The sequence below is a fragment of the Macrotis lagotis genome, chromosome 3 (genome assembly GCF_037893015.1).
Source record: "Macrotis lagotis isolate mMagLag1 chromosome 3, bilby.v1.9.chrom.fasta, whole genome shotgun sequence".
NCBI lineage: Eukaryota > Metazoa > Chordata > Mammalia > Peramelemorphia > Peramelidae > Macrotis > Macrotis lagotis.
The window spans coordinates 93,600,501-93,622,061 of record NC_133660.1 but is presented as its reverse complement, the minus strand read 5'-3'; positions in this window follow the sequence as shown (position 1 = coordinate 93,622,061).

The window sequence follows — 21,561 nt, the reverse complement described above, 5'->3', positions numbered from 1 at the left end:
AAAGATTATGTTAATTTTTTTGCTTGCCATGTGATAGTGTGGCACATATTGAGAGTTTATAATACAAACCCAAAAGATATTTCTATGTCTTCCCATATTTTTGTGTGTGTTTTTTCCATCCTCCAGAATTTTTCAAGTGCTCAGAATCGTACCTATACCAGAATTAAAAAATAAAAATAGCTGGAATCAGTTGAGATCAGTGATAAATTTAAAATAGCTACAAACAATGATGTAGTAAAACCAGGCTGAATTTGATCTTAACTGGATTAGATTGATCTGAGTTTATCATAGCCACAGTGCAAATATTTAAGCATTAAAACCCAGTTTGAGCCCATCAGGATCTGAATGAATCATAGATAATAATTTCATTAAAATAATTTTATTAATTTTGCATCCTCAATTTTTATTCTTTTAGGCACTCAATGTTAGTCATAGGCTCCTTTGTTAAAGCCTGCCTTATAATTTTACTATCAAGAGTTGATAATATTCAGGGTAAGAGGAAAGTGGGAGAGAAGAGAAAAGTATTTAAATAGAAGCATTTGAATAATTATTTGAGGATGGAGAGACCACTAATAATGGGGGAGGGGATTAGGGAAGAATTTGATTATGGGTACCCACTGTACTAAGTCTTAAAGAAAGTGAGGGCTTGTAAGTGGCATCAGCTAAGAGAAAGAACATTTGAGTTATGTAAAGGCATAGAGGCTAAAGATCAGGGAAAATAATTAATCAGCTAATATTATTAAATATCCCAAGCACTGCTAGAAATATAAGTAAAAAAGAGTAACACTTTCAGAAAGGGTATCTAGATGGCACAGTGGATAGAGTTCTGAGTCTGCAATCATGAAGACCTGAATTCAAATCTGGCCTGGGATATTAGCTATCTTTGTGACCTCAGGCAAGTCACTTAACCCTGTTTGCCTTAATCCCCTCATCTGTAAAATGAGATGAAGAAGGAAATGGAAAACACTCCAGAATCTCTGGAAAGAAAACTTTAAATGGGTCAAGACTAAATAGCAACTTTCAAGCTTGCATTCAAATGGAGAAGACATCCAGTATTTTTTAAAATGTACAGCAGAAATACAAAAAAGAACAAATACAAGTACATTCTAAGCAGGTTAGCCATTCTGACTGGGTATAGAATGAGTAAAGTTCTTCTTCTAAGGTATTTAGGTATTATCAGCTACATTAGTGAAATACATCATGCTGATTATGATTCAATTCTTGAAATATTATGTTCACCAAATAACATTGGTGTCTTTATTGGCAAAATGACTAAATAGCTAATGTTTGGTTCTTTCGAGTTCCACAGTAACTTCAGCCAGGAAGAACAACAATCTCAAGCATCTGTGAATCACCCCCCCCACACACACACACACTCACACATGGTTTTATGTCCATTCTCAAATTTTTTTTATCCCTGACTTTGCTGTAGTTTAAAGAACAAGGCTACTAACCTGTCTCCCTCAGCTCTTTGTAAAGAACTACAAATAACTAAAAGCCAATAATTTTGAAAATATAGCCATCATTAAAATACTTAAGAGTAAGTAATAGGTCTTTCCTTTAATGGCCTTTGGGTGCCAGCAATTTATTCAGTCCCCACCTGGAGCCATTAGCTTTATAATTATCATGCCTTGTTTAGCTCATGGTGACCTCAGCAGGATGAAAGCAAGTACACCAAAGGTTAATGTTTTCCAATTTCCTTTTTATGTCCATTTTAAATGTCTATTTTGATACACTCCATAGGATTTCTTATCTTATCTTTCCATTTTGGAGATGAAGCACTTTGTGTTGAACAAAAGGTTGTGTTCCCTTCCTCACTTTATTCTTCTCAGGATGACACTTCTGCATATCAGGGTGTTTACAGATGGCTCTTTAATTCCACTTAAATTTTGTTGTGTTAGCAAATATCCCTTCTCATTACACAGTTGTGATTTTTATTTTAATAACAAGGTTGTGAATATTATATGAATTACTATGCTAACAAGTATCATCATATAATTCAGTGAACATCTGCTCAGCAAACAATAAATCAACAAAGCATTAGTTAAGTGCCTACTAAGTTCCAGACCTGTTTAAGGCACTGGAGAGTCACAGGCAAAAATAAAAACAGACCTTATATTCAGAGATTTCACATGCTATTGAATGTAGATAAATTATTTAATATTTTAAAATAATCATTTCAAAATATACTGGTAAGTAATGATTGAGTTCTGTCCCAGATTTGTGTGAAAAATGACCCTCATATACAGTTGGAGAAATGAAGAATATTGGATCATAAGCCCTGATCTATGGTGTGATTCTAGGTACATCCATGAGATTCAGATAAAATAAAATCAATAAATATCTATTAATATTGTCCCAGGTATAATGCTAAGTGCTGTGGTTACAAAAAAGAGCTAAAAGACACTTTCTGCCTTTGAGAAATTCACAATAAAATAGAGGAGATAATGTGCAAACAATTATTTGCACATATACTTGGCATATGCAAGATAAATAGGAAATAATTCACAGAGAGAAGACAAGACACTGGAATTAAGAGGAGATATAGAGAAGGCCTCCTGAAGAATGTAATACTTTAAGTTGAGATTTAAAAGAAGTCAGGGAAGTCAGTGATTAAAACAGGAGAGAAAGCATTCTAGGAATAGGAAAATAGCAAGAAAAATTATCCAAAATAAAGAGATGAATTGTTTTCTTGGTCATGAAAAAAAAAAAACAGAAGATGCCAAAGTCCCTGGATCAAAGAATAGGTAAATGAATAAAGTATAGGAAGACTGGAAAGACAAGAGAGGGCTAGATTTAAAAGGATGTTGGATGCTAAATCAGATGATTTTATATTTGCTCCTAGAGTCAATAGGAAGTCAGAAGAGTTTATTAAGTTAATCTGACAAAATCAAACCTGTTTTAGGAAAATCTCTTCTTAAATGAGGTAGCTTCATCTACCATCAGAGGAGAGAGTAAAGCTTGATGACTGCACAGTCAAGACTTTTTCATTCTGATCCACTGGTCCTCTGAGAATGAAGGATGAACAACAAGCTGAAAATGGTAGTTGATTCCACTAGGAATCCTACTGAACACTTCCAATTGGGCAATGTTGCTCGCTCCTTCCTTCCTCCCTTCCTCCCTTCCTTCCTTCCTTCCTTCCTTCCTTCCTTCCTTCCTTCCTTCCTTCCTTCCTTCCTTCCTTCCTTCCTTCCTTCCCCTCTGTCCACATAAAGAACCATACTCTAACATGTGGGTTCTCTGAACAAAGGAAAATAAATTTTGATTGCTTGAATCTCACAAGATATCTTGGGGTTTGGAGGATAAATGTTTTTTCTCTTTCCTATTATTTATTTTATCATTTTTTGTTAAACTGGGAGAAATAACTCTTTTGCCACACTTAGTTTTATTGATGATCTCTTGAAAGCACTCTGGAAAACTTGGCTTTGATAAAGCCCACTGAGATTCAAATGGAGCTACTTGATTATGCCTTAAACCCCAATCACTATAGCTCTCAGTGATAGGTCAATAATAGGTCCCAGCCCAAGTCTCACTTGATCATTGTTTGGGTTTTGATGGCTCTGAGTGAGTGTAAATAGTAATTATTTCTTGTCTGGTCAGAAATCCAGAGGTTCTTCATTTCTTGTATTGATTTATTTTTAAGTAGACAAACTAGGCTATATTTTGCCTCATTTTTGGCCTAGTTTTGCATCACCGAAGACCTGAGCTTAAAAAGACCAAGGTCAACCCATTGAATTTAGAGTAATCTCTAGTGACAATTACATCTAGGGTCATCTTGACCTGTCTTGCCATTGGACTGTAGAGGAGAAGAATAAGACAGATGATTTTGGGCAGTTCTGCCTCACTTAAAACCAATTCACTTGCAAGTTAACATATTACCCTCCTTATGTCATTGGTCCTCTTGGAGAAAGAAGGATGAGCAACAACAATCTTACCTGTGTCACAACTCCTAAGTAATATTCTTGCCTTTTTATAGAAAGATGGGTAAATTCATCCTTCTCTGCACAACTAGGTTATGAATTTCAGAACAATTAGCTAAGGTAGGCTTCAGATTGCATATATACAATCTGTCACTGAGTCCATGTCTGAAACTTCATTTTTGTTGACATTGCTCTGTCATTTCCATTATGTCTAATACTTCACAATTCACTTGGGATTTTTTTGGCAAAGATTTTGGAGAAGTTTACATTTCCTTCTCTAGCTCATTTGACAGATGAGGAAATTAAGGCAAACAGAGCTAAATGATTTCCTCAAAGCAAGATAACTAGTATCTGAGGCTGAATTTGAACTCTAGGCCCAACACTCCAACCATATACCAATAGATTCTATAATGGATTTTAAGAATCCAGGATACCTTCCACCATTGAATCTAAAATATAATTGAAATTGATATTTAATGAAGGAATCATTTCATGAGCAAGTCATTTCTTACCCACCATTAGATAAGTGACATAATCTTATACACAATGACACATATTAAAAAAAAGGAAAGGGCTGCTTCAAGTTCCCCCACCTGCTGCCACAATGACTGACAGTACACCAGATGAATTCTTAAAGCTATTTTTGTATTCCTAGTTTTGAGTTTGTTCACTACTCATCAAAATGTTGTTAGTTCTGGCCCTGATTTCCTGAATCTTTGCCACATCAGTTGCAAAACATCACCGGACTGTGCCTACTCATTCACTATCCATCAACCACAAAATTGAAAGGAACAAAAAACCTTTCTGTGACTTTGATATTGCCAAGATATAACAAAAGCCCAGGCTAGAGAGAAGATGAGCAGTGATATACTCAGATATCCCCTTGGGAACAGATTTTTAAAATTACATGTGATAAAATTCCAATCTTCAAGGGCCCAAGGTGTGTATTCAGAGAAAGAGATTGACTAAGATTTCTGCTATGTGTGCTCATGGAATAGGTATCAAAAGGAGAAACAAAAACTTGCAGAAGCAAAGAATTGAGTAATTTATCAATTATTGTTGCTTAAATCATTAGACCTGATTTCCTAGGCTTTTTCTCTTTGTTCAGCCTTTATTGAGTTTTCACCAACCTATATGGGAATACATTCATTTTGTAGCCACAAATTTTCTCTGCATCTTAACACTAATCTTTGCTAATCTGTCAGTGTATTATTCAATGCTGCTTCTGCATCTACCTCTTCAATCAAGGTTTAACAACAAGGAATGTGTAGTGACCTCTATGAAAGGCTATTTCTGGCTACATTTTCCCATCTCTCAGTCTTCAGTTGGCATTCTTATTATTCTTCAAAAATATTATGGTTTATAATATTTTTGCATTTGTACATATAAAAATGCACAAATATATGTGTATCTACACATATAAACATAGTGATTGGATTGAACCTATGATTTCATTTATATAGGACAATCCCTCTAACAATGAATTCTGCAACTTAAGAGGGAGTTTTCTGGAGCATAATTAATTTATTTACTTTCCTATGATCAGAAACAGGATTCAAATTCACATCCTCCTGGGTCTCTCTCTGTTTGTCTCTCTGTCCCTCTTTCTCTCTTTCGTTATCTCTCACTCTCCTACTATCTCCCTGACTGTATAAAAAATTATGTGTGCATTTATACTCATATATATATATATATATATATATGTATATGAATATGACACATATACATGTGAATTGGCCAGTTAGATAGATGGCATAGTGGATTTAGTGGGGGCATATTGGGACTTGGGGTCAAGACATGGGGTTCAAATCTTGTTTCAGATACTTAATTGCTTTGTGACGCTGGCCATGTCATTTGATCTGTTTACCTCAGTTTCCTCATCTAAAACAGGGATAATAATAGCACTACCTCCCAGGGTTGTTGTGAAGAGAATGACATGATAATTGTAATGTACTTAGAACAGTATAAAGCACATGGTAAGCAATATATAAGTATCAGGTATTATTATTATTATTGTTGCAGTTATTATTGCACACTTACTCAGATGTCCCATGGTTCTTTTTTAATTATATCTTATAAAGTTCCAATCTTTATGGAACCAAATTGTGTACTCAGAGAAAAAGTATATGCATATGCATATGTGTAAATGCTTATATATTTATATTCATATAAAATTTATGTGTATATTTATAAACACTCGGGCTATTAAAGCATAAAGCTGTTCTAAGACTTTTGGACCACCCAGTATGTCAATGTATGAGTACTTATATACAAAATATAGATATATACTACAATACTTTCAACTCTTCAAAGATATGTAATTTTGTTCATTTGCACTCTCATACCTAATATTAATTGCAAGCAAGTCTATGCTTTACTAAGACTCTAGAGTTTTGATTTAGAATGAGAAATGGTCTTTGAAGTATAATCAATCCAATCTTCTAATTTTATGAATAAAGCAAGTAAAGTTCAGTGTTTAAGTCACTTGCCCAAGACCTTATTCTTTAAGAGACAGAGGTAGGATTTAAAGTTGTTTTCTGCTTCAAAAACCAATGCTTTTTCTACCTTCAGTTACTTAGGCAAAAGGAAAAAGAAATTCTCATCTTCCAGTCAACTGAGTAATAATGATCTTTGCCAAACTCTTCTGGGTCTAGTGATGTACTAACTTTGAATAAAAAAAAGTAAATGAAGTCCATCACGAAACCAACATTGGAAACTTTTCAGCTTACCATCATCTGCTAGAGTTTGTATCACCTGTCAGAAAAGGTAGTTACATTTATGCCTCAATGAACAATTGAATATGGCTTTAATAGATTTTTTTTTATCTACTACAGATGTGTGTAATACAACAGTGTCTAAAATATATTATTGGTAGAAACTGCCCCTTATCTTGTCAGTACAACTCAACATTTCTTTTCTGTTTTCTCTTGTATTCTACAGGTGCATGCATGCACATGCACAAACACAGCAACACAATTTTCTTTTAAGTGTCTAATCTTTATACATAAAGTTGATGGTCAAATTTTTATTTTTTATGTAAAGCAAGGTTTTGTTTTTACATTTTTTTAAACTCAGATAGGCTAGTAAAAATAATTTTTTATAAATTATTCCCCTCAGAAAACTCACACTTTTACATAAATATTCATAGCATTCATGGAATGAATAGGTTTAATCTTAGACTATTATAAGTTTGTAACCAATAAGTAGGGAACATGTCAGAGTTCTGCTCTTCTCCAGTGTTGGAAGATCTCAAAGTCCTTTCTCTTTTCATATAGCCCTCTTTGCAACCCAAATCTTTATAGCAAGGACTCATTTTCTTGAGTCCACAGAGGGCTTTCTTCCTTTCTGCCTGAGGTCATACTCCTAAAGATTCTAGTGTCAAATGGTTGTCTTCTTGTATCAAGTGTATTGCCTCCTGGAAGGTATCTCTCTTCACTCTCCTGCAAGCTCTTCCATACTGTCTTTCTAACTATTAGTAAGGGTGGGGGGGTATCTTCTTGGGTGCTAGTGTTGGTGGTAGATGGGAAGAGGGATGATAAAGAAATACACTCCTTGGACTTCTGGCCAAGATGGTGGAGAGCAGACAGGCACAGTTCTAAAGTCTCCTAATCTTTCCCCATCTATCACATGAAACAAACCTCTTAAAAGAAACCTGTCCCATAAAATCCAGAAAGAAAAGCCAGGAGAAAGAACATCTACCTCAGGATTTGTCTCTGGCAGCAGCATTGATCAAATTCAGGCAGGTGAATCTGGGCTCAGAGGGAGGATCAGCTGCCGATCAACCAGATTAACAGCTGAATTGGAGCCAGAAGTCTGAGGGCCCAAGAGCCGGACCTGCTGGATCAGTGGTGGGGCTAGATGGCAAGGGCTTGAGTCAACTAGGGAAAAGAGGAACTGGTGTTGGTGCTGTCCCCCAGTAGCTTGCAGACAGGGCTGGGGGGAGAGTTCTGGTGCAGGAGAACTGTGGACACCATCCCTGGGCTCCTCTGCTCTGAGGAACTCAAGACTCCACACCCCCATTACAGCTCAGACCTCTTCTGGGAAAAAATGCAAACTGCTTCTGCCTCAGGCCGAGGTGTGTGAGCAGAAGAACCAGCCCAGCTGACAAATGACCTCAGGCCTAGCATAAAGAGCACCACTGATTGAAGGCAAAAGAATTCAATAGCTCCAACCCCTCCCTTCAAGCAAAGGGAGAAGGCCTCAATCAAGGTCACAGACACTCCAGAGAAAGCAACCAACACCTCCTACTGGCCAGCCAGAGAAATTGCACTGAGTGAGTAAAGCCTTTTGCAATCCCAAGCCCCTGTGAACCAGACCCTCCCCAAGTCAAGGTCTTAGCAAAATGAAGGAGGGTCAGTGGAAAGGTGGATCCATAGAAAAATTCTTGGAAGGGGAAGACCTTAACTCAGAAAGACCTAGAACCTCTGAGGAAAATAAGATCTGGTCTTCAGCACAGAAAGACTTAATTGAATAATTAAGGAAGGAACTTAAAAATTTGGGAGACACAATTAATACCTTGCAACAAGAAAACAAAACCTTAGAAAGTACAACTGGGCAAATACAAAAGGAGATAAATCTCTCAGATCCTCAATTGGACAAAAACAAAATGAGAATAATTCTCTCAGATCCTCAATTGGGCAAATGCAAAAAGAAAATAATTCTCTCAAAACCTCAATTAGTCAAATGAAAAGAGCTTTCAAAAGTAGAATTGACCAATTGGAAAAGGAGTTGCAAAAGGTTAATGAAGAAAACACTTCCCCCCCAAAAAGAATGGAGTCTACGGAAACTAATGACTCCGGAGAAATGGAAGGGAGGAAGGGGAAATAACAAAAGGAAGGGAAGGGAAAAGGGGAAAAGGGAAAGGGCAAAGAAAGGGGAGGGTGTGATATAGGAGGGCAAACACACTGAAGGGGGTGGTATTCAGGAACAAATACTGGGGAATATGGATAAGGGGAGGAAAGGGGGAAATACAAACAGAGGGAAGATAGCACAGAGGGCAATAAATAATTAGTAATCATAACTTTGAATGTGAGTGGGATGAACTCTCCCTTAAAACATAAGCACATAGCAGAGTGGATTATAAACCAGAATCCTACAATATGCTGCTTACAAGAAACGCATTTGAAGCAGAGAGATACATATAGAGTAAAGGTAAAAGATTGGAGCAAAATATATTTTACTTCAGCTGAAGTAAAAAAAGCAGGGGTAGCAATTCTTATTCAGAGAAAGCAGCAGCAAAATTAGATAGCATTAAAAGAGATAGGGAAGGAAAATTTATCCTCCTAAAAGGTACCATAGACAAGAAAGTCATTTCAATATCCCACCCAGTGGAATAGCACCCAAATTCTTAGAGGAGAAGCTGAAAGAACTACAGGAAGACATAGACAGCAAAACTCTACTAGTGGGAGACCTCAACTTCCTGCTCTCAGATCTAGATAAATCAAATCATAAAATAAGAAAGAAGTAAAGGAAGTAAATAGATTTTTAGAAAAATTAGATATGTTAGACTTATGGAGGAAACTGAACGGGAATAGACAGGAATATACCTTTTTGTCTGTAGTACGTGGAACTTATACAAAAATTGACCATGTACTAGGACATTAAAAACCTAATGATCAACTGCAGAAAGGCAGAAATAGTGAATTCATCTTTCTCAGACCATGATGCAATAAAAGTCATATGCAATATTGGGCCAAGGAGATATAGACCCAGAACAAATTGGAAACTGATTAACCTCATTTTGAAAAATGAGTAGACCAAAAAACAAATTATAGAAAGAATTAACCATTTTATCCTAGATAATGATAATAATGAAACAACATACCAAAACCTGTGGGATTCATTCAAAGTAACTCACAGGAGATATATTATAGCTCTAAATGCTTACATGAATAAATTGTGAAAGAGGAAATCAATGAACTAAACATACAGCTAAAAAATTAGAGAAAGAACAAATCAAAAATCCCCAATTAAATACCAAATTAGAAATTCTAAAAATTAAAGGAGAAATTAATAAAATAAAAAGCAAAGAAAACTATTGAATTAATAAATAAAACCAAAAGTTGGTATTATGAAAAACCCAATAAAATTGATAAACCTCTGGTGAATTTGATTTAAAAAAAGAAAGAAGAAAACCAAATTGCTAGTATCAAAAATGAAAAAGCTGAACTCATCACCGAAGAGGAGGAGATTAAAGTAATAATTCAAAATTATTTTGCTCAACTCTATGCCAATAAATTTGATAATCTAAGTGAAATGGATGAATATTTACAAAAATATAAGTTACCCAACTAAAATGAAGAAGAGATTAAATACTGAAACAACACTATCTCAAAAAAAGAAATTCAACAAGCCATCATTGAACTCCCTAAAAAAACATCTCCAGGGCCTGAAGGATTCACAAGTGAATTTTACCAAACATTTAAGGAACAATGGGTTCCAATTTTATATAAACTCTTTGGAAAAACAGGGAAAGATGGAACTCTGTCTAATTCTTTCTATGAAACCAATATGGTACTGTTACCTAAACCAGGAAGAGTTAAAACAGAGAGAAAGAAAATTATAGACCTATTTCCCTGATGAATATAGATGCAAAAATCTTAATTAAAATCTTAGCAAAATAATTACAACAAGTTATCACTATGGCAATACATTATGATCAAGTAGGATTTATTCCAGGAATGCAGGGTAGATTCAGTATTAGGAAAACTGTTAGTATACACAATTATATCAACCACAAACCTGTCAGAAACCATATGATCATATCAATAGATGCTGAAAAAGCTTTTGACAAAATACAGCATCTATTCCTATTAAAAACACTAGAGAGTGTAGGAATAAATGAACTGTTCCTTAAAATAATTAGCAGTATCTATCTGAAACCATCAACAAGCATTATATTCAATGGGAAGAGGCTAGAGGCATTCCCCATAAGATCAGGGGTGAAACAAAAGTACCCATTATCACCACTACTATTGAATATTGTATTAGAAATGTTAGTGTCAGCAATTAGAGAAGAAAAATAAATTGAAGGAATTAGAATTGGGAAGGAAGAGACAAAAACACTCACTCTTTGCAGATGACATGATGGTTTACCAAGAGAATCCCAAGAAATCATCCAAAAAACTACTGGAAACAATTACCAATTTTAGCAAAGTTGCAGGTTATAAAATAAACCCTCATAAATCCTCAACTTTTCTGTATATGTCTAGAAAGATACAGCAGGAAGAGCTAGAAAGAGAAATCCCATTCAAAGTAACCTCAGACAATATAAAATACCTGGGAGTCTATTTGCCAAGACAGACTCAGAATCTTTTTGAAAACAATTATAAAAATTTCTCACACAAATTAAATTAGATTTAAATAACTGGGCAAACATCAACTGCTCATGGATAGGTAGAGCTAATATAATAAAAATGACAATTCTACCAAAACTAAACTATCTGTTTAGTGCCCTACCAATCAAAATTCCAAAAAATTACTTTAACAAATTAGAAAAAATTGTAAGCAAATTGATATGGAGAAATAAAAAGTCAAGAATTGTCAGGAGCTTAATGAAAAAAAGGGCAAAAGAAGGTGGCTTCGCCCTACCAAATCTAAAATTATATTATAGAGCATCAGTCATCAAAACTGTTTGGTATTGGCTAAGAAATAGAATAGTGGACCAGTGGAATAGACTAGGTGTAAAAGCAGGAGATGATTATAGTAATCTGCTGTTTGATAAACCCAAAGAGTCCAGCCATTGCGATAAAAATTCCCTCTTTGATAAAAACTGCTGGGATAATAAGAAGTTAGTATGGAAAAATCTTAGATTAGACCAACACCTCACACCCTTTACCAAGATAAGATCCAAATGGTTACAGGACTTAGACATAAAAACAATACTATAAGCAAATTAGAAGATCACGGACTAGTTTACCTGTCAGATCTATGGAAAGGGGAGCAGTTTATGACTAAGGAAGAGTTGGAGAACATCACCAAAAACCCAGTAGATGATTTCGGTTACATTAAATTAAAAAGCTTTTGCACAGATAAAACCACTGTAACCAAGATCAAAAGATATGTAGGAAATTGGGAAACAATCTTTACAACCAATGATTCTGACAAAGGACTCATTTCTAAAATATACAGAGAACTGAGTCATATTTTAAAAACAAAAAAGCCATTCCCCAATTGACAAATGGTCAAAGGATATGCAAAGGCAATTCACAGATAAGGAGATCAAAGCCATATGAAAAAATGGTCTAAATCATTAATTATTAGAGAAATGCAAATTAAAGCTTCTCTGAGGTACAACCTCACACCTCTCAAATTGGCCAATATGACCAGAAAGGATAATGATCATCGTTAGAAGGCTTGTGGGAAATCTGGGACACTATTACACTCTTGGTGGAGCTGTGAACTCATCCAACCCTTCTGGAGAGTTGTTTGGAACTCCACCCAAAGAGCAACAAAAATGTGCATACTCTTTGACCCAGCAATACCACTACTGGGTATATATACTGAAGAGATGATGAAAAAGGGTAAAAACATTACTTGTACAAAAATATTTATAGCAGCCCTGTTTGTGGTGGCAAAGAATTGGAAATCAAGTAAATGTCCTTCAATTGGGGAATGGCTTAGCAAACTGTGGTATATGTATGTCATGGAACACTATTGTTCCATTAGAAACCAGGAGGGATGGTATTTCATGGAAGCCTGGAGGGATTCGCATGAACTTATGCTGAGTGAGATGAGCAGAATCAGAACAAATACTCTATACCCTAACAGTAACATGGGGATGATGATCAACCTTGAAGGACTCGCTCATTCCATCAGTGCAAAAATCAGGAGCAATTTGGGGCTTTCTGCAAAGGAGAGTGCCATCTGTATCCAGATAAGGATCTGTGAAATTTGAACAACGTTCAAGGTCTATTCCCTTTAATTTAGAAAAAAAACAGATATCTTATTATCTGCTCATGTTACCTCTCAGACTTCTTGTCTCCTCTCTAAGGATATGATTTCTCTCTCATCACACCCAATTTGGATCAAGGTACAACATGGAAACAAAGTAAAGACTGACAGATTGCTTTCTGTGGGGGGGGGGAGTAAGATTGGAGGGAAAATTGTAAATATAATATCTTTAATAAAAATTAATTAAAAAAAAGAATCTCTATCATTTACCAACGTATGATGGAACCAATATATTTCCTGAGCTCTCTCAAGTCATAATGCTTTCACCCACTTGCAATTTCTATGTTTGTATGTATACTAAGGTATGTGTGTTGTATCAAATTTTAGTTATTTTTTAAAATATTTCCTAATTAAATTTTAATTTGTCATTAAAAAAATACACTCCTTCATTAGATGTTTCCTGCTCAGGGGTCAGGTTTTTCTTATACTGATCTTTTTTAAAAGACCTCCCTGGGGAAGGATTATCAAATTTCTTTTGCAATCACAGCATGAAAGCCAGTAAATCATATGAACTCTTTCTCAGGAGGTAATTGAGTATTCCTTAATAGTGGAATATGGCTTCATCTCTAATTTTTTAACAGCTAAATCAATGAGAGGAAACAAAACTTCTTGCTTATTAATAATGGATTAGATATTGAAATTCTCTAGTAGCTCTTAGTCAGACATTTTTTTGAATCATATTACTGTGGGGGGGAAGGTAGACATAGATAGTCAAGGAGGTTGGGTTATTGTTTTGTTTGTTGTACAAATGTTCCAGTTTTGTTTTCTATCACTCATCTAGAGGATGTCAACCTTTTTTGAAGGCAGTGGAGACTTTAGTGTAAAAACACATGTTTAGTAAATAAGAATATTAAATTAAGGTAGAGTTCATTGTCTGATGAAGTGTAGTTTTTTTTTTGTTTTTTTTTATTCTCACTTTTCCAAGATAGAATTCCTTTTCTATTTTAACCCAGTCACTGAGATCAATGAGTTTTCTAACAGTTGACCCTCATCAATTTATATTCTCCCTACTTGGATGAGCTCCATGTTTGTAGAGTCAATTAGATTATGTCATTTCTTTAGAAATCTCCCCCTCTGCACATGGAAAACAATCAGAGCAGAACATAGGCTCCCCTTCCTGAGGGGTTTTCCTAAATCCAGAGCCACAGTGCTCACTGTAAACAGCATGGAGAGGTTCTGATTCCTCAGATTTTTTTTATGAGGCCATTTTCACTCTAATTTCACCAACAAAACCCTAAAATGGATACTGATAAATTCATTTTAGATCATTTTATATTATCTTCTCATTTCTCTATCAATATTTCCTGCAAATTCTCAATAAGATATAAATAAAATGTTCACAATCTGTCACATCTGTTCTCCACTGAAGGATCACCTTCTTTGAAATGAGTGTGGTATGAGATAGCTATCTCAGCAAAGGAAACTAAGATGTATTTTTTTTTATCAATTTTTGTAAGATTTTGTGTTCCACAATTTTCACCTGCCCTCCTTTCACTCCTCCCTCCCCTTTACAGTGAGTAATCAGATAAAGGTTATACATGTATAACTATGGAAAAATATTAGTCATATTGTAAAAGACTAATCAGAACAAAAGGAACAAAAAACCATTGGGGGATAAAAACACGCAACATTTTTTAAATGGACAATAGTATGTTTTAATCTACATTCAGACTTCATAGTTCTTTCTCTGGATGTGAATGATATCTTTTATCACATATGTTTTAGAATTGTCTTTGATCATTATACTGCTGAGGAGAGTTAATGCAGCTTATATGATCATTACAAAATATCGTTGTTATTATGTATGATGTTTTTCCAGTTCTGTTCACTTTATTCAGCATCAGTTCATATTAGTCTTTCTAGGCTTTTCTGAAGTCTGCCCATTCATGATTTCTCTTTTCCTTTTGCAAAGCAATAGGGTAAGTGACTTATCTAAGGTCATACAGCTAGGTAATAAGTGACTGAGGCCAGATTTGGATTCAGGTTCTCCTGATGCCAGAATCAGTGCTCTATCCATTGTGCAACTTGCCCCTCATTCATAATTTCTTACAGAATAATTCATATATCACATTCATAAACCACAATTTGTTCAACTATTGCCCAATTGATGGGCATCCCTTCAATTTCCAATTCATTGCCAACCCAAAAAAGAGCTACAATAAATATTTTTTTGCATATATAGGATTTTTACCCTTTTTTGTGATCTTTTTTTTGGACATAGATCTAGGAGTAGTATTACTAGATCAAAGGGTATGCACAGTTTTATTACCCTTAAAACTTAGTACCAGATTCCTTTCCAGATAGGTTGAATCAATTCACAACTCTGCCAAGAATGCTAAATTAGTGTTCCAGTTTTTACATATCCTCTACTAAATTGATAAATCCCCCTTTTTGCCACATTGGGCAATCTGATGAGTAAGAGGTGACATCTTAGATTTGTTTTTATTAGCATTTCACTAATCAAATGATTCAGAGCATTTTTTCATATGAATATAGATAGCTTTAATTGTTTCATTTGAAAACTGCCTATTCCTATCTTTTGACCATGAATTAATTGGGAAATGAATTTTATTCCTACAAATTTGACTTACTTCTCTTTATAGTTTAGAACTGAGTCTTTTTTCAGAAATGTTAGCTATAAAAATTGTTCCCAGTTTTTGTATTCCTTCTAATATTGGTTATATTGATTTTCTTTGGCAAAAGCTCTGCAATTTTAATGCAAACTATCCATTTTGTATTTTATAATGTTCTCCATCCTATCTCTAGCAAAACTCCTTCCCTTTCTATAGATTTGACATATATATGTATATATACCATTAATAGTTCTCCTAAGTGGTTTATGGTTTTATCCTTCATTTTATTTCTAATGTATTTGAAATTTATCATAGTATAGGGTGAGATGTTGAACTATGCCTAATTTCTGTCGTATTCTTTTCCAGTTTTGCTGGCAGTTTTTGTCAAATAGTCAATTCTCAGCTAAGAAACTGAAGTCTTTGGACTTATCAAACAGTAGTCATTAATGATTGCTTTCTTTTTGTACCTAATCTATTCCATTGATTCATGACTTTATTACCTAGACAGTAACAAACAGATTTGATGAGTATTACTTTATAATAAAATTTTAGATCTGGTTTATATCTTTTGCATTTTCCCATTAATTCCCTTGATTTTCTTGATGTTTTGTTCCTTCAGATGAATTTTGCTATTATTTTTCTAGCTTTGTAAAATAATTTTTGGTAGTTTGATTGGTATGACACTTGAATAAGTAATTTAATTCATGTTGAAGTGTCTTTTTTATTTTATTAGTTCAGACTACCCATAAGGAAATTTTTCAAATTTTTGAGATCTGATTTTGTTTCTGTGAAAAGTGTTTTGAAATTGTTTATTTGGATTATAGTTTCTTGGATTATCATGGCAGGTAGACTCCCAAGCATTTTATATTGTCTATGGTTACTTTGAAATGAAATTTCTCTTTCTATATCTTGCTGTTGGACTCTGTTGGTAATTTATAGAAGTGCAAGTGATTTATGAAGGATTTTATACCCTGCAATTTAGCTAAAATTGCTAATTGTTTTAAGGAGGTTTTTTTTTGTTAAATTTCCAGGGTTCTGTATGAATACTATTATTTCATTTGAGAAAAAGAGAGAGTTGTGTTTCCTCATTGATTTTTCTAATTCTTTCAATTTTTTTTTATTCTCCTTTTTTGCTAAGTAAATTTATCTTACACAATGTTGAATCATAATGAGGATAACGGGAATCCTTGTCCACCCTTAATCTTTTTGGAAATGCTTCTAGCTTGTCCCCATTACAAATGATGCATGCTAATAGTTTTAAAAAGATGCTACTTATATTTTAAGGAAAATTCCATTTACTCCTATACTCTCTCATATTTTTATAGGAATGCATACTGTATTTTGTCAAAAGATTTTCAATATCTATTGACATAATCATATTTCTGTTAATTTTGTTGTTGGTATGGTAAATTAAGCTGATAGTTTTCCTAACATCGAATCAACCTTTCATTCCTGGTATAAATCCTACCTGATAATAGTATATTATCACAGTGATAACTTGATATGATCTCTTTGTTAATATTTTATTTAAAATATTTCCATTAATATTCTTTAGGGACTTGCAGCTATAGAAATAAGGGGAAAAAAGGAATTTAAGGAATCAGAATTGACAATGAGGAATTAAAGCTTTCACCATTTGCAGATATGATGGTATACTTAGAGAACCTGAAAAATCATCTAAAAGACTCCTTGGAAAAATTAATAAATTCAGCAAAGTAGTAGGATATAAAATAAACCCATATATATCATGAACAATGCTGCATATGAATAACAAAGCCCAAGAGCAAGAGAAAGAAAGAAGAATTTAATTTACAGTAACTATAGACAACATTAACTATTTGGGAATCTGCCTCCCAAGACAAACCCAGAAACTCTATGAACACAATTATAAAGCACTTATCACCCAAATAAAGTCAGATTTAAATAATTAGAAAGAGGTCAGTTGCTCATGCTTAGGTCCAGCTAATATAACAAAAAATGACACTTCTACCCAAACTAAATTATTTATTCAGTGCCATACCTATCAAGCTACTAAATAATTACTTCACCAAGCTAGAAAAAAATAATTATGAAATTCATCTAGAGCAACAAAAGGGCAAGAATAGTAAGGGAATTGATGGGAAAAAAAGTAAATGAAAATGGACTATTTCTATTAGAACTAAAGCTATACTGTAAAGAGACAGTCATCAAAACTGCCTGGCACTGGTTAAAAAATAGAGTAATAGATCAGTGGATTAGGACAAGTTCAAAAGAAATCACAGTAAATGATTACAGCAATCTACTGTTTGACAAACTCAAAGATATCAGCTTCTAACATTCTAACATTCTAACATGCTGTAGTCTCATCACTAAAATTTTATTTAAGATTTTTGCATCAATATCTACTAAGGATATTGGTCTATAATTTTCTTTGTTTTGTTTCTACTTGGTTTAGGTACCAGTCCATGTTGGTTTCATAAAAGGAGTTTCACAGAACTCCTTCCTCCACTTTTTTAAAAATAATTTATGTAGAATAGGAATTTATAGTTCCATAAATGTTTGGTAGAATTCACTTGTAAATCTGTTTGGACCTGGAGACTTTTTTTTAGGGAGTTTATTGATGGTTTAATCAATCTACTTTTTCTGAAATGGGGCTTTTAAAGTAATTTATTTCTTCTTTTGTTAATTTGGGCAGCTCTAAATTATCTCTTTAGTTTCATCCTCATTGGTGGTTAGTTAATCCTTTTTATTTTTGATACTGGATATTTGGTTATCTTCATTCTTTTTTTTTTTTAATTCAGGTTAACCAAAGATTTGTCTACTATATTAGCTTTTTCATAAAACCAAGTCTTAGTTTTATTTATGAGATCAATTGTTTTCTTGCTTTCAATTTTGTTTATCTATCTCTTGATTTTCCCAATTTCTAATTAGGTATTTAATTGGGGATCTTTAATTTATTCTTTTTCTATTTTTTTAGTTGCATTCCTAATTCATTTATCTCCTCTTTCCCAATTTTATTCATATAGGCATTTTGAGATATAAAGTTTCCCCTCTAAAACTGCCTTGGATACATCCCATTAATTTTGGTAAGATATCTCATTATCATTTTCTTGGATATAATTATTGATTTTTCTACCTTTTGATGTTTGATCTACCCATTATTTAAGATAAAGTTATCTCATTTCCAATTATTTCTTGTTTTATCTTTCCATGATCTTTATTACATGCAATTTTTATTGTATCATGAACTGAGAAGTGTACATTTATTATTTCTTCCTTTCTGCATTTGATTATAATGTTTTTGTTCCCTAGTATATGGTCAATTTTAGTATAGGTGTCATGTACTGCTGAGAAAAAGGTATATTCTTTTCTAACCCCATTCATTTTTCTCCAGAGGTCAATCATATCTTAGTTTACTAAGATTTCATTCACCTCCCTAATTCCTTCCTTGTTTATTTTGTGGCTGGATTTATCTAGTTCTAAGAGAGGGAGATTCAGGTCTTGTATTATTAAAGCTTTGTGGTCTATGTCTCCTTGTAATTCACTCAGTCTTCCTCCTGGAATTTTAGTGCTATATGGCTAGGTGCATTATACGTTTAGTAATGTTATAGCTTCGTTACCAATGGTGCCTTTTAGGATGTTATAGTTTCCTTCCTTATCCCTTTTAATGAGGTTGATTTTTGCTTTTACTTTATCTTAGATTAGAATCACTACCCCTAATTTTTATCTTTACTTCAGCTGAGGAATAATCTATTTTGCTCCAATCTTTTTCCCTTTACTCTGCTTCAAATTTCTTGTAAATAACATATTGTAGAATTCTGGTTTTTAATCCATTTTTCTATCCATTTCCATTTTATGGGAGAGTTCATCCCATTTATATTTATAGTTTAGATTACAAATTCTGTATTTGCCTCCTTTATCTTCTCCATTTATATTTATATTTTCCCTTATTCCTCCTGACCAAAATTTTACTACCTTTTCCCTTTGACTTTTCTTTTAAAAATTTAACTTTCGGTTTATTTTCCCTTATACCCTCACTTTCCCATTTATCAGTCCTTTCTTCACTTATCTTTCCCTTTTCCAGTCCTCCACTTCCCTGTAGATTAGGGTAGATTTTTAAGTCCAAATAGGATTGTATCTTATTCCGCTCTCTGGGCTAAATCTATTCAATGTACTCAGCATTCACATTTTCCCTTCTTTTCCTCTAAAATTATAAATCTTTGTGCCTTTTCCCTTGGTGTTATTTATCACACTAGTACTATTAATCAGATATTATCAATCACAGCTTGATTATTTGATAAACTCATATTGTTATCAAGGTATCATCACAGATTTTTTTGTTTTATTGCTTGATTGCTTGATAAGCATTATTATCTCAAATTATCTCAAATTATAATTATAATCATTTTTACCTTATCTTCTTTTCATGTATCTTTCAAGCATACACAATCCTCCTCATGAACCAAAGTATCATCCAAAGCCATATCATTTGTTAAACTATTTGTGTCCCTCCTCACAGGCCTATTTTTTCTCACAGTTTACCCCACCCAGGGTCAAGGAACTTAACCTCTTGATCTCTCTCACTTTACCTCCCCCCCTCCCCACCCAGTGTCCTTAACCCATTGTTAAATGAAGCAAGGCCCATTTTCTCTCTCACTTTACCCCTCACCTCCCCACTAAGGGTAGTTAACTCCTTGATAAGTGAAGCCATGGTAAAGTCAAACCCTGATCTTATTAACTGCAAGCATCTTAAAAGCTCTCTAAGAGCTGGGAACTGGGAGGATCTGAGGGTCTAACCTGAGAACTTTACAAATGATTGTAAGTTATGGGAGACATTGACTCAGGACCTCCCAATTTATGATGCCCTCATTGGACAAAACGATAAGCTTTTCTCAGCACAGTAGAATTAAAGTAGGTCAAAGGATAATGACACACTTGAGTTTAAAGTCAACATCCCTGCTTTTCTTCAGGACTTTTTGTTGCAAACATAGTTATGTCATTTTGAAAGTCTTTAATGGAGAGATAAGACCAAATTATACCCAAATCCTCTAAGTCCAATCTCTTCAATTACAATTGACCCTTTAATTATCCTAAGAGAAGTGCATTTCTAAAGAATTAGAAATGTTATATTTCCCTACCAGGGTTGTAAACAATTTGATGGTCTTGACTAACATTTATTTTGTTTTGTTTTATTTTTCCTGCCCCTTTTCATTTACCCTTTTATGCAACTCTTGGGTTGTATATTTGGCGATTGAATTCTCTGTTCAATTCTGGTCTTTGTGTCAGGAAATTCTGGAAGTTCTCTATTTCATTGGACATCCATCTTTTTCCCTGACAGAATATGCTGAATTTTGTAGGTAGTACATTCTGGGTTGTAATTCTAGGTCCTTTGCTCTCCAATATATGGTATTCCAGGTCTTTCTGTTCTGTAATGTTGAGGGTGATAGGTCTGGTATAAGTCTAACTGTTTCCTCTTTGCATTTGAATTGTTATTTTTTGTGACTTGCAATATTCTCTCCATTATTTGAGAGTTCTGGAATTTGGCTATAATAGCCCTTGGAGTTTTATCTTAGGGTCTCTTTCTGGAGGGGTTCTGTGGATTTTTTAAAATGGATTTATTGTTATCTAGTTCCAGTAGATTTGAACAGTTTTCCCTTAAAATTTCCTGCATGATATTTTCCAGGTTCTTTTTTTTGATATACAATTTCTAGTAGTCCAACAATTCTTAGATTGTTTCTTCTAGAGCTATTTTCCAGGTCATTCATTTTTCCCTAAAGGGTACTTTACATTTTCTTCATTTTTTTCCCAGCCTTTTTTATTTTGTTTGATGGGTCTTATAGTCTTGGAGATTCATTGATTTCTATTTGTTAAATTCCAATTTTTATGGCTTTATTTTCTTCAATTCGAGTTTGTGTTTCATTTTCTTGTTTGTTATTTTTACGGTTAATGGAGTTTATTTCTTTGGTTAATTCTTCATAATTTTCCTGCATGACTCTCATTTCTTTTTTCCATTTTTTTCTTCTTCCTCACTGATTTGGCTTTTAAAGTCTTTTATACTCTTTGATTAACTTTTGTATTTGAGTCCAATTTATAGACTGTTTTGATACTTCTGCTTTGAGTGATTTTTCACTGCTTTT